We start from the raw sequence: 17,367 nt of genomic DNA, 5'->3' as shown, positions 1-17,367 counted from the left end.
GGTGCAAAAATATGTAGAAAGGATATCATTTCCTATTACGTTCACTAGGAGTTTCCCATAGGGGCATGAGGGTAAAGAGAAGTGCCATAGATTGGAAGAGCTCTTCCACCCTGTCTAACATAGCTCAGAAAAGTGGTGGTTCTGTCATGTCAACATTACTTTAAAAGCACCTCAAAGAAGTTTCCCTGCCTTCTGAGGATCCATTTTTTGTGCAAACAAGTGCCATTGCAATATTTTTTTAAAGACTTTTTAATCCTATGTACTACAGAAAAATGGTTTTGATTCAGTCACTGATTTATGAGTCCATAATATTGCTTTATTTTAATTATATTTATGTTTGGAAGTGGAGGCAGTATGTATATTCAATTGTGCTCTGGTGAAACATTTATCTCGTGTCCTGGGGAAAGAATGCAATGATTCCTTCAGTGGGAGAAAATCGGGGTTAACATCACATGTAATAAATGTGGGCAAACTGGGTAATATACACAGAAAAGGAAAGGTTGGTTGGTGACTGTTTTAACTAAAACCTACACAAGAGAATCAATAACCAGCAATGAATTAAAAAAAAAATTAACCAGCCTTTAAAATTCTTGATAAAAAAAGATATGTAGTATAGCAAAGAAGACAATTGCTACATTACTTATTTGAAAAAGTGTGCAAAGTACATATTACATCAGAATACCACACCTGCCAACTAGCTAGCTACAGTTTTAAAAGTGATTTCTTGGTTTGCTCTATCAGGGTTGGAAGGGACCTCAGGTGGTCATCTAGTCTAACCCCCTGCTCAAAGCAGGACTAATCCCAAAGCAGATTTTTGCCTCAGATCCCTAAATGGCCCTCTCAAAGATTGAGCTCACAACCCTGGGTTTAGCAGGCCAATGCTCAAACCACTGAGCTATCCCTGTGGAATATCATATCAAAAGCTTTGCTAAAGTCAAGATATATCACATCTACCGCTTTCCCCATATCCACTTATCTCATCATAGAAGGCAATCAGTTTGGTCAGGCATGACTTGCCCTTGGTGAATCTATGTTGACTGTTCCTCATCACCTTCCTCTCCTCCAAGTGCTTCAAAATGGATTCCTTGAGGACCTGCTCCATGATTTTTCCAGGGACTGAGGTGAGGCTGGCCAGTCTGTAGTTCCCCGGATTCTCCTTCTATTCTTTATTAAAGATGGGACACTATATTTGCCATTTTCCAATCATCCGGGACCTGCCCCGATTGCCACGAGTTTTCAAAGATAATGGCCAATGGCTCTGCAATTACATCAGCCAACTCCCTCAGCACACTCGGATGCATTAGATCTGGATCCGTGGACTTGTACATGTCCAGCTTTTCTAAATAGTCCTTAACCTGTTCTTTCACCACAGAGGGCTCACCATCTTCCTAAAGGCAAGATATACCACGTCTACTGCTTCCCCCTATCCACAAGGCTTGCTACCCTCTCAGAGAAAGCTATCTTCTTCTAACTTAAGGGAAAGAAATTAAAAACAGAAAAGGTTAGACCCATTGTAACTGCTATGCAGCTTCTGCAGAGTGCATATCACAGAGCCAAATAAGATACCCATAAAATGCCACATAAACCTCTAATTGGCCAAGGCTAAGAGGAAAACATGTTGCAACAATGAAAACTGTGTATTGACAAGAACATTAAATTACTGCATCCTGGCAAGTGAGCCAGCCAGACGCCTCCATTTGGCAGTCTCTATTGGGTTGCCTAAATATGGATTCAGGAACCTACATTTAGGCACCCAGGGTGGAAAAAATTGACCTTAGAAAATGGCTTGCCTTAAAACCTGTACTACACAGCGGTAGCTTTGTTTAGAACACACAGGAAAACAGAAGCACTTATTTCTAACTATTATATTGACTCTTCTGAAGTCAGAATTCAGGTTACACTATGACAGCTGGCTTGCAAACAGCTAATGTCCAGCATCCTACATAAGGATCAAACAACAACTACACAACTTCAACAGCTAACACTTATAGTACAGGGTGTGACAGTACCTCCCATAAGGCTTTATGGGAATACGACATAACTGGAATATGTTTTGTGCTGCCTGTGCCATGTAACATATCTCTGTAAAGGTTATGGTCTACTATATCTATTCATCCTATTTATACATATATATCATTTTGTACTTGAGGTTAAGAATATTGGCTGTATACTTGCTTGATTTCTAAGTAAGCTTTGTGAGGCATTTGGTCAGCTTCTTTAGGAAGGAATTCACAAGGTTAAGTACCCGATTAGGAAGCACTTGGGGAACAATGCATCTTGGAATGCTCCAATCCACATAAGCAGTCTTCCTAGAGACGTACAAGATACCATGTGAACAGTGGGTTCTGCCTGTAAAGACTGTGAGTCATGAATGGACATGTGACTTGCCCAGGTGACTCCAGAACTCCATCTTGGAGCTGGATTTTGCATAGGAGTGAGGAGGGGGGTCTCCACCCACAAGAGAAAGTCTATTTAAATCCCTGGGAGACCCCTCCATTTTGTCTTCAGCTGGCTAAAGAAGGAGCCTCTCCACCCCCCAGGATACTTGGAAGAAACTAGAACAAAGGGGTGTGAGTGATTGCTGGACCCAGGCTAAAAGGAGATTAGTCTGTAAAAGGGAGCATTCTGGAACTGGTGAGGATCTTATCTGTATTCAGTTTGATTAGACATAGATTTGCACATTTTATTTTATTTTGCTTGGTGACTTACTTTGTTCCAAGTAGTAACAGACAGAACCACTTAAATCCTACTTTCTGTATCTAATAAAATCACTTTTTACTTATTCATTAACTCAGAGTATGTATTAATACCTGGGGGAGCAAACAACTGTGCATCTCTCTCTATCAGTGTTATAGAGGGCAAACAATTTATGAGTTTACCCTGTATAAGCTTTATACAGGGTAAAACGGATTTATTTGCGTTTAGACCCATTGGGAGTTGGGCAGCTGAGTGCCAAAGACAAGCACACTCCTGTGAGCTGTTTTCAGGGAAATCTGCAGCTTTGGGGCAAGTAATTCAGACCCTTGGTCTTTGTTGGAGCAGACGGGAGCGTCTGGCTCAGCAAAATAGGGTGCTGGAGTCCTGAGCTGGCAGGGGAAACAGGCGCAGAGGTAGTCTTGGCACATCAGGTGGCAGATCCCAGTTTCTGTGATCTAACCCACCACACAGGGCTGTTCTAATTTTGCAATAGCAGATAAACCAAGGTAAGACGCTGCCCTTTACATGATATTTTTCTACTACCATTAAATGGCTTAAAGAAGTTGGCAGTTTTAAAACCTTTACTCTTCAGTAGCAGCAACACTATCCTAATCAATAGCTTTCAAAAGAATTTCATGGCAAATGCATGCTGCACTCGGAACTCCAGTTCTTCTGCCTTCAAAATGAGAGAGGGCAGCCCACAAAGCACAGAGGGAGACCCATTGCCTAAGTCTATGTGGGACACACTGGTTCTTTTGCCACGACAGCTCACAGACTCCTTTCTTCACTCCATACAGCGTTCTGCAGCTAGAGGACTCCAGGCGCACTATGTCACACGTGTGCACATACACATGCCAATGGGCCCCCCAAAACGGCATGAAGTTCCACCTCATCCCCACTTACTGTTCTGCACAGCTCTGCCTGCCTATATCCCATCCCTCCCTCTGCCCACTGTTCTCCTGCTCCTCTACCCACATTCACCTCTGTGCTTTGTACATGCTGATCCCTAGGTCTTGAACAACCCCCCTTTGCCCATACTCCTAGGCTCCACACTGTTCTCCCCAATTCCGCCTTGCCCCATTAGAGCATGCCGCCCTCATCCCACCTTAAACTGCAGCTCTTCAAATATCAGAATTCAGGAGCATTTTTTACAGTATAATGCAGCCAATGCTACCTTTGCTTGTTCCAACTCTTGTGTTCCCCCCCTCTCCTCCATACCCTCCTCCACCACTACCTGTTGTTGATTTCCTGTGTCTCTGACACAGACTGCAAGATCTGCAGCGCTAGCATCACATCTCATTTTCTTTCTCTCCCTCCCTCTCTAAAGCCCTGCAAGGAGATGGCACTAGAGAAGCACTTTTCCTCCCATTCTGAGCTCTCCATTTATAAATTACATACCTCATTAAGGCTTGGACCCCAAGAACAGCCACAGAGAATGGGATGTACTGGAGAGGCCAGGTCCCAGAATCCTTAGTGTGGCTGCGCCTAGCTAAAGACAATGAACATGACACAGGAGGTAAGTATTGGAGTCACCACATCAATGACCAGACAAGTGCGGATATCATGCTGTAGTTTTAATTATGGTAGTTAGGAAACTGTACACTATTTATGGTTTTGTGGTAAAATCTGGTAAGGAAAAAATCTTCTGATGCCCATATATGTGTTATTTTTCATCTTTCACAGCTGCTGGTCTCACTTTACGGCATCAGGGACCAGTCTGACTAGAGCATATCCACACAATTGGCCTGATCCTACAGCCTTTACTCATATGAATAATCCCATTGACTTCAGTGAGACTACTAATGTGGACAAGGGCACCAGGAGTGGGCTCATTCTTAGTTCACATTTTAAAAAGTGGTAGGGCTAGATTCAGTCTGGCCTTGTGTAATTACAGTATTGCCATTTCTTAACATTCCAGAATCATAAGTCAGGGTCCAAATCATGAGACTGTCTTACAAATCATGAGATTTAAAATATTACAATTGGGTTCTTTTTATTTACCTTCTGGTTTTTGAGCCTCTTAGTACATGTCTACACTGCAGTGGGAAGTGAGCCTCCCAGCACGGTAGACAGACTTGTGCTAGCGCTAAAAATAACAGCATGGATGTTGCGGTCAGGCTTGATAGCCCGAGCTCTGTCGTGAGCCGCAATGGCCACATTGCTATTTTCAGAGTGCTAGCATGAACCCCACTAACATCAGTCTGTCTGCTCAGGCAGGGAGGCTCACACCCAGCTGCAATGTAGACATCCCCTTAGGGCAGAGGTTCTCACAACAAATGTTTTGTGGCCTCAGAGTGTGGCCACCGGCAAGAGCTCTTGCTGGTGGCCGCTCTGACAATTTTTCCTAAAATTGTCAATTAATTAACTTTAGGAAAAACTATATATGCACATATACATGTCCAAATCAATAGAATTTATTTATGTTGGTGGGGTTTTCTGATTTTTGGAAACTCAGTCCTAAAAATAATGTACAGTTGTTTCTATTCCTACTGGACCTAAAAAGAATAGAAACAAAAATAAGGTACTTGGTATGTTCTTGTCTTTTATTGTTGTTGGTTCTTTGCTTTTTTGGTTGCTTTTATTTTTTTAAACTTGCTATCTAGTAAATCTGCTACTATGCAAAGTGATATTTGTTTGTTTGCTAATGTTTTGCAGAGAAGCAGACTTGCTAACTAGCTGGGAGGCAATGAAAAGCCATAATAACAGCAGCGGGGGCCAAGGGTGATGTAGGGAGTGGTAAGCCTGGGACAGGAGCCTGCCACCGTGTGGCTGGAGCCCAAAGTCCCATGGCCAGAGCTTGCCACCCACCACTTTAGGGTTGAAGCCTGAACCCCACTGCCCCCAGGAAGATGGGGAACTCACACTGATTGCCTGCTCCTCCAGCCGCCTGCGTTTCTGGCTCCTGAGGGGGCAGGGCCCAACCCCTGCTGATGGTCCTGGGGGAGGGGCCACTGCTCTCCCGCCCTCATTGCCCAAGAGGCTATGGCTTCAAGAAAGCCCATGTGGCCATGGTGAGAAACACTGCCATAGGGTCACATTTTCAAGCTTTTCTCCACAACCAGGGGGGCTAGAAATTTACTTTGTTATTTTAAGTGAAAGATGAGATCATCATATTATCACACGATTATGGGAGGTGGGGCTTTAATAAAAACCAATAACTATAATGAGAGTTGGCAACAGTGAACTTAAACAAGTGTGGGAAGAGGGTGCAAGGAACCTTCCTCCGCCATTACATCCATGAGAAGGGACCAGGCATGCTCCTACTTTTTGTGGTTAGAGAACACAGAACCTAGTTAGTGCCTATATTGGCACTAGAAAGGAGACTGGGCAATGACCTGCCCCTCCACTCTAGCCAGCGAAGCTGTTCTCACACATAGGGTATCATAGGGGCTGTGCACCAAAGACAATGTTCCTGGAGCAAGCACAGTGCCTCCAGGAAATCCTGCTGGAGTGGTGTGCCTTCCTACTGCCCTCTACCCTGGGCTATGGCATAAAGACACAGGTGTAGTAAGATGAGGCCTGAAACATAAACCCTTGGTATCAGAGGCCTGCACCAAAGGAATGGTCAAGACTTTGCTAACATAAAGCAAAGTTAAGCTGTGAGCCAAAGGCAGTCCCTGCTCACAAAAGTTGGCAAGAAGAAGGCTGCTAATTGGACATATACATATATCTAAAGGGTATCAAGCAGTAATGGGATAAACATGGACCAGGATGGCACCGGAACAGTCCAGTACAAACATATTCCACAGAAATAATGAGGAACAGGCTGACCCATCCTAAAAGACAGGGTCAAAAGGATAATATGATGGATAGACTTGTTTGTTCAAACCAACATGTACCAGGAGAGAGGCACCACCCCAACCCGCAGAGAGGTTGTACCTTGATACATAAGGAGTGATGTGTAACTTGTTTGTACCTGTGTATAAGAGTGCATCCCTGAGGGGATGTTTTTGTCTGGCCTATGGGACAGTGGTAACTCCCACCACTCACTGAGTCGGTCCATTGTCAGGGGGCACATATGTACTAGCAGAACTGTAGACATTTGATCCGGGGAGCTAGAGACTGTGTTTCGTTTGGCAATAAACCTGGCCAGGTGTCTTTGTACCTTATCGGAGTCTGTGGTCATTGGGGGTTCTCTCGGGTCTGCTGTGTCAGCTATCTGAACAGAGCCAGGGCAACACACAGAGGGAACACACGCACGCAGCCAACTATTATCAACATTGAACAAGAGCAGAGCACCACACCAGTGACGTCTGACAACAACAGGTAAGCCTTCAAGCATAACTTTGTAAAGATCAGTAAAAGATCACCTAAAAGAGTCCCCTCTTTCCAGCATGGTTAGAAGAAAGAAGATTTCAGTGCTGGTACAATGAAGTGAAGATGCAGAAGGCTACTCTAAAGCATCTCTGACTATTGTATGGCCTCGGGGCACAGATGGGGAATCCTGCCAATGGGCATGGGTGTGGAACTGCATGTACGAAACTGTTGAGCAAAATCGTAGTTTGAAGCACATTTTCTGCAACTTTTTTGCTCAATAAAGCAGTTTGCTCTCATCGGGCCATTAAGTCTCATTGACCCATATGAGCTGGGCCCAATCCTATTAATCTTCTATCCACCAGGCTGGAGAAAGACTACCTTCTTTCTAAGTAGAAGGATAAAAAATGCAAAACGCATCACATTGTCCAAGTGAAAACAGCTCTGCTAGATAGCACTGATGAACACAATTTAGCCAGGCTCACTGTGACGCTGGCTAACCAGGTGCCAGCCCTTGCAAAGGCTTTTGGCCTCAGCTGAGTATTAACAAATTCATTGCTGGAAACCAGTCTTTTCCACCTGTGTGTTAGTATGGTTAAGATGAGTATTGGATTTATAACAATGTGTTTAGACTTTATTAAATGCTCATCAATTGCTACTAGTATTAATCTCTCATAGTATCTTTAGCACGCGCTATAAGGTAATATTTAAGTTTTTGCTTTAGAACTTTAAAAAAATGTTTGCATTGAAACTGTGAACCCATCAAAAAGGCCAGTTAACACTAAATGGGTCATTGTGGGACATCACAATACAAAGACTTTAACTGTCCCCTCACACTAATGAAGAGATTCATAATTACATGCAAAAGGGCTTGTCCTATCAGCTTGAATTCTGGAAGAAGGAAATAAAAAAAAAAAAAATAGCTGACAAGAACATTTTTCATCTTTTGCGGTTTTGATTCTCATAGGGCTGGAGCTACAAAACAGAAGTGGAGATCCCCAGGTCAACCTGGGTTAGCCCTAAAAGACATTCAAAGCTGACAGATCACAACAACTCTGTCACTTTTTGAAACCATAGACTAACACATTTGTGTATGTACGTTTGCCTGCTTTAACCTTGTAATAACGCTTTTTGTTTAGTTAATAAATCCTTAGTTTACTATAGGATCACCTGCAAGTGTTTTTGGTGTGAGATCTAAGGTACAAATTGATCTTGGGCGAATGCTTAGTCTTGTGGGACTAGGAGCAACCTGAATATGTTGTGATCTTTGGTATATAGCAACCATCTATCACTAAGTCCAGCTTGCCTGGGTGGCAAAATAGACTGGAATGCCCAAGAGGATTGTCTGCAACTCCATGGTAGGACTGCTATAGTTCTTTAGGAGTTCACACTTGTTTCTGGGTTGGTGAAATCTAATTATAGAACATACAATCAGTTTGGAGACTCTACCCTCGTTCATGATAGTCTTCCCTGAGGTTGGCACTCACAGTTGTGAGCCACTCCAAACAGTGTGACACACATAGTTATTTAACTCTATAAATATATATTGATAATGTGCTTATTATTTCTCCATTATCCTCACTGCCCTTAAATCAGCTTTCAAAGGTCTAAAATATATATATATTATCAAAAGAGGAATTTGTTTTTTAAATTATGGAATTTAGAGTACGAAAGAATCTAACAGCCAAGCTTAAAAAGCAGCCACTGATTGTGTGCTTCAGTTTTTGGACATCCAGCTGGAGACAAATAAAGTTTGATTGTCAAGGTCTGCTTGTACAGATCCTCTTGTATGATCATCACTATATATTGTATGCAAAATCCCCTCTCTTTATTTCCCAATAATAAATTAAGAGATGCTTATGCAAAATTGAGATTCAGTGATATCCAGGTTTGCAGAGTGTGAGAGATTTTTGTGTGTCCTATGAGAAGATGAATGCTTACCTTCTGCTGAGTCAGGATATGCAACAGTGCTTATGGAAGTGTCTTGAGTTCAAAATTTGGCATAGCCCATCCTTTGGAGATTTGACAGACATCTTCACCTGTTACAAATCTTGTAACTTTTTTTTTTTTTTAAACCAGGCTGAACTACACTATTTGTTATCTGTGGTTATTGTACATTTAATTACATAGCAAGGGCCCAATCTTCTAAACATATATCAGGGTAACTTTATTCACACGAGATAGCAAAGGGACTACTCACATGAGTAAAGCGTGGGTAAGTATTTTCAGGATTGGGCCTTTTAGAGTGCAAGTAAAAAGGGGGAAAAGGAATACTTAAAAGATATAGTTACACACATACAGGAGTAAACTGAACAATAAATTACAACACATAATTGTGTTATGTAATATGTATTTTTCTCACCCATGTTTTCTCAAAAAGTAATTGATGGGATTCCATCTATTTAAAATAAATAAATAAATAAATACCATTTCAAATGTGGCTCTCAAAAGTATGGCAGATAACCAAAGTTTGATATTTAATTGGGAAGAATCCTTCCAGTGGTGCAGAAATATATATTATGGGAGCTGTGATTTCAGTTTTCCTTTTTATGTTCATTTACTTGCTCTTTAGTTCTTGTTAATTTCAATGTTATTGAATCAATCTTTAATGTTAATACGGTCTTCATGAATTTTTGTGCAGAACATAGTATTTCCTCCAAATGAATGTGTTAATTTGGCAGCATAGAAGAATAAAGAAAATATCTTGATCTACTTGACACGACCATCACTAATCAAAGTCTGATAGTTCAGCTTTCTGCATTTTGATAGCTGTCCATGCTGCCTTATGTAGTTGTCAGTAAGAAAACTGGGTGATGAATACTGTCCTATGTAACATGTGAGACTTGTCCATCTTTTGATTTAGGCCCAGATCCTCAAAAGTATTTAAACCCCTAATTCCAATTGATTTCAATGGGAGCTAGGCACCTAACTACCTTTGAGGATCTGGGCCTTTGCCACACTAGAAGTTGCACAATTATAGAAATAGGTTATGGAACTGGATAGAAAGAACTACAAGTGAAAATTTATAATTGGAATTGATTAGATAAAGAACAGTAATTAAATAATGCAGTCAATTACTTTTGCCATTACTTGTCAAATACATTGTTGGAGAAACAGCAGTTGATTAGCTATAGAGAAAGGCAAATAAAACAAAAAAATACCAGTTTAAAATGTATTCAGTGAGTAATGAAAAATTCACTGAGCATATTATTTGATTAACTATACTAACTATATGACAATTTAGGCTCTCAGTCCTACTCCCATTGACTACACTGGAAACAGAATAGGACTCTAAGTTTAAAGATACGATTTTGTAACCAGATGTTTCAGGAGTAGTAAGCAAATGATAAACTTTTGCAAGAAATTCCTAATGTGTATGTATCTGAAAGACTGACTTTTTATGGATATCAATTTTATTTTGCAAATCTTGAAAAGTAATCAAGTGGCCACATTTTCAAAAGGGTGGCTTATTTTTTTGTGGGTAGTTTATACCTGCAAATCAGGGCTTGGCTACACTTGTGAATTAGTGCGCAATAAAGGAGCCCCGGGCGCACTAGCTCACTCCCCGTCCATACTGGCAAGGTACGTAGAGCGCTCTGACTCCGCAGCTACAGCGCTGCTGGTACTCCACCTCGGCAAGTGGAATAACGTTTGATGCACCCCCGCTGGAGCGCCGCAGCGCCAATGTGGACAACCTGTCCTATTAATGCACTCTGATCAGCCAGAAGTGTCCCACAATGCCTGTTCTAGCCACTCTGGTCATCACTTTGAACTCTACATCACTTTGCCCTTAAGTGACCAACTGTCAGACCCACCCTTTAAATTCTCTGGGAATTTTGAAAATCCCCTTCCTGTTTGCTCAGCCAGGCGTGGAGTGCTCTCAGCGAATCTTTCCAGGTGACCATGCCTCCACGCACCAGGCGATCCCCAGTATGGAGCAATGGCGAGGTGCTGGACCTCATCAGTGTTTGGGGGGGAGGAAGCTGTCCAGTCCCAGCTGCACACTAGTTGTAGGAATTAAGATTCCTTCGGGCAGATATCAAGGGACATGATGGAAAGAGGCCATGACTGGGATGCACTGCACTGCAGGATTAAAGTGAAGGAGCTGCGGAATGCCTACCTCAAAGCCCACGAGGCAAACAACTGCTCTGGTGCTGCCCCCATGACCTGCCATTTCTACAAAGAGCTGGACGCGATACTTGGGGGTGACCCCACCCCCACTCCGAGTACCACCATGGACGCATGAGAGCCCAGTTCAACAAGGCAGGAGGAGGAGGAGGAGGAAAGTGGGAGCGAGGGTGCTGAGGAGGAGGAAGGCACCCCAGAATCCCTAGATGCATGCAGCTAGGAGCTTTTCTCAAGCCAGGAAGAAGGTAGCCAGTCGTGGCAGCCGGTGCTTGGGGAAGGACAAACACCAGAGAAGGTTCCCGGTAAGCGGCTCTTATTTTGGGAAGGAAGTTATTTGGTGCAGGCTCTTGGGGCGAGGAGGATTAGGACTGCATGCATGCCTAGATAGGGCGTTTATGTGCTCTCTTACATCACGGTAATCGGCCTCAGTGATCTCTTCAAAGGTCTCATCCAGAACTTGGGCAATGCGCTTGCGCAGATTTCTCGGGAGAACCTCTGTGGTCCTTGTCCCAGTAAGGCTAACTTGTCCGCGCCACTGTGCCGTGAGGGGCGGGGGGACCATTGCTGCACACAGGCAAGCTGCATATGGGCCAGGGTGGAAGCCACATTGTAGTAGAAGACCCTCCCTTGCTTCCCAGGTCACCCTCAGCAGCGAGATATCTTCCGGGACGATCTCCTGCGGAAAATGTAGAGACAGTCTTCAGTATAGGGACCCCCTGCTGCTGTTGGCTCTCCCCAAGGCACAGAAACCCAGAGGACAGTACAGCAGTGAAACAGTCAGTCATGCTTGACCCTGTGCTTACTCACCATTTTGGGGCTCCCATGGGTTTATGTGCGCTCGCTTTGGGACGGGCAAATTATGCTATTGTGTAGACTGTACTTGCCCTTAAGTACGGGGGAATCATTGCTCTGTCTGGTCTGAACAATGCTGACTCTGTTAAGTGTTGCATTTTGCCTTTATAGATGCAACCTTGAGATCTCAGCCGTCCATGTTATCACTGGCCGAAACACTCGAAAGAATCAGGAAGAGGCCACGTAGCAGCAAGGAAGACTAGTTGCATGAAGTAATGCAGCATTCATGTAATGAAAATCAAAAAGTGCAGGAGTGGCAGGAGAGTGAAAGAAGGATCCATTAGCAGAATGAGGAGCACTGGCACAAAAGCACAGTGCTCCGGCAGAAAAGCACGGATCGGCTGATAAGCATAATGGAGCGCCAAGCGGACTCTATCCAGGTGCTCGTAGCCAGGCAGGCGGAGCACTAACGCGCCCGCCTGCCCCCCCTCAGCCTTTGCACCAAAACGCTTTCCCTTGTGCCCCCATTTCCACCTCAAACCCACTTTCCCCAACATCTGGGTTCTTACCGCCACCAGCTGCCTCCATCACCTGTAGCTTCACCACCCAACCCTGGAAACTACGACTCTTACCCACTGCACTCAACCCCATCACCATGCAGTATAGCCATCCTGAAGTGCAGCACTCATTGCACAGCATTCCAGACAAGAATATGCAAATCTGTGATTGTACCGTTCCCCACCCCACCCCCTTGCCCTTTCTGTTTCCCAAGCAGTTGTGTTTCATTTCAATAAATGAATTTTTTGGCTTTGAAAACATTCTTTTATTGCATAAAGTAAAAGATATTAGCCCAAGAAAGAAACAGGCACTGCAAGTCAGCATAGCAAACACAGATTCCTGCTAACATTGGAACCACTGCACTTCACTCCCGTGCAGGGCACCAGACATTACTAGTGGCTTTCAGCCTCAGATTGCTCCCTCAAGGCATCCCTAATCCTTGCAGCCCCATGCTGGGCCCCTCTAATAGCCCTGCTCTCTGGCTGTTCAAATTCAGCCTCCAGGTGTTGAATCTCAGTGTTCGATGCCTGAGTGAATCTTTCACCCTTCCCTTCACAAATGTTATGGAGGGTACAGCATGCGGATATAACTGCGGGGGTGCGGTCCTTGGCCAGGTCCAGCTTCCCATACAGAGAGCGCCAGCGGCCCTTTAAACGGCCAAAAGCAAACTCCACAGACATTCTGCACCAGCTCAGCTTGTTGAACTGCTCCTTGCTGCTGTCGAGGCTCCCTGTGTAGGGTTTCATGAGCCATAGCATTAAAGAGTAAGTGGGGTCTCCAAGGATCACAATGGGCATTTTGACTTTCCCTACGGTGATCTTCTGGTCTGGGGAAAAAGTCCCGGCTTGTAGCTTCCTGAACAGGCCAGTGTTCCGAAATATGCGTGTGTCATGCACCTTTCCGGGCCAGCTTGCGTTAATGTCAGTGAAACGCCCTGGTGATCCACAATCGCTTGGAGAACCATTGAGAAATACGCCTTCCAATTAACGTACTCAGAGGCTAGGTGGGCTGGTTCCAGAATTGGAATATGCGTCCCATCTATCGCCCCTCCACAGTTTGGGTAATGTGCAGGACATTGTGGCTGGCTTTGCACAAATGGGTTTCCCCGAGTCACGGTTCTTCTGATCAGGATGCGATTAATGGCCCTGCAAACTTGCATCAACACGATTCCAACGTTTGACTTTCCCACTCCAAACTGGTTAGTGACTGATCGGTAGCTGTCTGGAGTTGCCAGCTTCCAGATTGCAATAGCCACTCGCTTCTCCTCTGTCAGGGCAGCTCTCAATCTCGTGTTCTTGCGCCGCAGGGTGGGGGCGAGCTCCTCACACAGTTCCATGAAAGTGGCTTTTTTCATCCGAAAGTTCTGCAGCCACTGCTTGTCATCCCAGTCTTTCATGGCGATGTGATCCCGCCACTCAGTGCTTGTTTCCCGAGCCCAAAAATGGCATTCCACGGTGATGAACATGTCTGTGAATGGCACAAGCAAACTCGTGTCATATGCATTACTTGAGTCGATATCATTGTCTGAGCCCTCACTGTCACTTTGGATCCTAAGGAATAACTTGACTGACAAATGTGACGTGCTGGTGAGACTCGTCAGCATACTCCTCAGCAATCCGGGCTCCATTCTCGCAGACCGAAAGGGAAGACAGAGTGTGCAGTACAAAAAACATTGAAAGATGGCACCAATTGTGGACGGAAGCACAGGGAATGCTGGGATGTGAACCGATGCATCATGGGGCGTTGGGACAGGACCCAGAATGCCCTGCACCTCCCGCCCCCTTCCGACAAGCCATAGCGCCAGAATGGGAAGAAGTGCTCTGTGGGATAGCTACCCATAATGCACCGCTCCCAATGCCACTGCAAGTGCCTCAAATGTGGCCAGGCCAGTGCGCAAGCAGCTGTCAGCGTGGACAGACTGCAACGCTTTTCCTACTGAGCTCTCTGAAGGCGGGTTTAACTCACAGTGCTCTACATCTGCAAGTGTAGCCATGCCCTCAGAGTTCCTGCCCCTCTAAGTTCCTGGTTAACAGCACAATTCAGGCAGTCTTAGGTACAAGGACTAAATTTGAGGCCATGAATTGCATGTGCAAAAAAGGGAGGCTGGACTTCAGCTATTTGAACATATACCCTTCAACATACAGCCCATTTTGAAAAGTTAAGCATTTACAGCTGAAACCTGATATATGGATCACCATACAATTTTTATTCTTTTAACAGGTTTGTGTTTAAACAGGTTCTACACTCAAAAAACAACTTTGACTTCTTGCATCCTTTACTAACTTGACATGCCTGCTCAGTGAATCCTTTATAAGCTTTCCATTCATACTTCAGAATGTACACATACTACTTTGTAAAAGTGCACCAGTCTTAAAAATGACAAACATCTCATTTTTGTTCCCAAACTGCACACCAGGTGGTGCTGTTCATTTCTGTTCAACAGGATAATTAGCCAAAGGAACACTCAAGCAGAGCCAAAGACTTGAAGTTGAAACAGAAATACTAATGACAACGGAGCTGTTATCAGTTCAGTTTGGAGACAGCATCCACAGCTTCTCTTAGGAACTGAAAGCCAAATGCTGAACTAATTAAAGTAAAAAGTCCCCCCTGCCTCTCCTAGCCCCAGCCACTATGGTTGTTTTCCTTTTCATTTCTTTCTGAGAAATTACTGAAGACTTCTGCAATCTGGAAATGACTGGTGCAGAAAGGGGGCCATTTTATTAGATTTTTAAGACCAGAAGGGACCATTATGGTTCTCTAGTCTTATCTCCTGCATAACACATGCCACAGAATTTCATCAAGTGATTCCTGCATCAAGCCCGTCTTCTAGCTCAGCTATATCATATCTTTTAGAAAGACATCTAATTTTGATTTCTACACTTCAAGTAATGGAGAATCCATCACATCCCTAGATGTTTTTCAATGGTTAGTTACCCTCACAATTAAAAAGTTGCAACATATTGCCAATATGAATTTGTCATCTTCAGTTTCTGTCATTGATATGCCTTTGTTTCCTAGATTAAAAGGCTGTTTACTATCAAATCTTCCCATGTCAGTCCTTATGGACCATGATCAACTTATCCAACCTTTTCTTGGATAAACTAAAGGAGTTCAGTCTCTTATTATAAAGGCAAGTTTTCCAGACCGCAAATTATTCTTTTAGCTTTTTCCTTGTAATTTTTCAGCATCCTGTTTAAAGTTTGGACACTAGAATTGAACACAATATTCCAGTAATGATCTCACTAATGGTGTATGCAGAGGTAATACTAACTCCCTACTTCTACTCCATATTCCTCTCTTTATATATCCAAAGATTATGTTAGCTCTCTTAGCCATCACATTGCACTGGGACCTAATACGTCTGTTAGTCTCAAAGGTGCCACAGGACTCTTTGTTGCTTTTTACAGATCCAGACTAACATGGCTACCCTCTGATACTTAATATATATAACTTCATATAGTTATCCACCATGACCATTAGGTCTTTTTCAGAGTTTCTGCTTTTCAGAATAAAGTGCTCTGTTCTCTAAGTCTGATCTACATTCTTTGGCCCAGATCATCAAAAGCTTTTTAGTTTTCTCCTAACTTCTATTGATTTCAATACCAAATACCTCTGAGGATCTCTGTTTTTGCTCCTAGATGTATCACCTTGCAGTTGCCTGTTTAAAACATATGTTGTTTGAATCATCCCAACTTACTGAATGATCTAGATTGCTCTGTATAACTGATTTATCATTATTCAACATTAGGCTAATTTTTGTGTCATCTGCAAATTTTACTAGAGACGATTTCATATTTTCTTCTAGATCATTGGTAAAGATATTGAATAGCATTGTGCCAAATACAGACCCCTGCAAAACCTCACCAGAAACATCTGATTGCATAGTGCTAATTTTTTAATCAGAATGTCATGCATTAAGTCAAATACCTTACAGAAGGCTGTGTATACTATATCAACACAATTACATTTAACCAATTAAACTTGTAATTTCATAAAAATATATATATATATATATATATATATATCTCAAGTTTGTTAGACAAGACCTACTGTCTATGAAGCCATGTTGATGGGAATTAATATTTTACTGATTGCATATTATATCAGCCTTTCCATGATTTTGCCCAGGACTGATGGCAGACTAACTGGCCTATAAGCACCCGAGTCATCCTTTTTAAATATTGGCACAACATTAGCTTTCTTCCAGTCCTCCGGAGTTTTCCCAGTACTCTAAAATTTGTTAAAAATGAACATTAATAGTTCTGAGACATCTCCCCAGCCAATTCTTTTAAAACTATGGGAGAGTTGAATTTTAAAGCAGTTACTTATCTCAGTAGTAGTTGATCATAGATAATGGGCCTGATTTTCTTAATTGTTATGGCAAGCCTGGTTGGATCCACACAGGGTTATAATGACTAGGTTACATTTGGCTAGGGGGACCCTTCCATCTCACACAGGTACACAGTCCTTCCCAGAGAGTTAAAAATCTAGGAGCTTGTTCTCAAGCTCTTTGGCAGTGGAACAATTTGTTACATTGCATAATTTAAAGAAAGGTGGGTGTTGTTCACTGTCTGAAGGTCAAGAAACAGAATGTTTACACAGATTGATATAGATGTGACTAGTGAAACATGAACACACATGGTCATCCTACAACTCCACCCTATTTTCATGCCCCCCTCCCATATTAACACTTACACAGTGTGTCATTGCTCCAAAAGATTTACAGCAGTATGTAAAAAGGGTGAGCAACAGCCCCATATAGCAAAAAAGAGAAGTAATTCTTTCAAGGAAACAGTTATTTTAAGCTTTTAAAATAAATGGTGATTCATATTAATCTCATGGGTTCATATATTCATCTATACCTTGCACTGGAGGGGAGAACTGGGCCAGGAACTGGAGTAGGGAGGGGCACAGGGGAGTGCAACAGTAGAGGAAGAA

At 43.2% G+C, this 17,367-nt stretch overlaps 1 protein-coding gene across 1 annotated transcript in view; it reads left to right on the top strand.

Moving 5' to 3' along the window:
- Window positions 1-17,367, top strand: part of ANKRD22 (ankyrin repeat domain 22) — a 39,533-nt gene that overhangs the window by 2,130 nt on the left and 20,036 nt on the right. The window lies entirely within an intron of this gene.

The sequence above is a fragment of the Malaclemys terrapin genome, chromosome 7 (assembly GCF_027887155.1).
Source record: "Malaclemys terrapin pileata isolate rMalTer1 chromosome 7, rMalTer1.hap1, whole genome shotgun sequence".
Taxonomy (NCBI): domain Eukaryota; kingdom Metazoa; phylum Chordata; order Testudines; family Emydidae; genus Malaclemys; species Malaclemys terrapin.
This window is presented reverse-complemented; position numbering and strand designations above follow the sequence as displayed.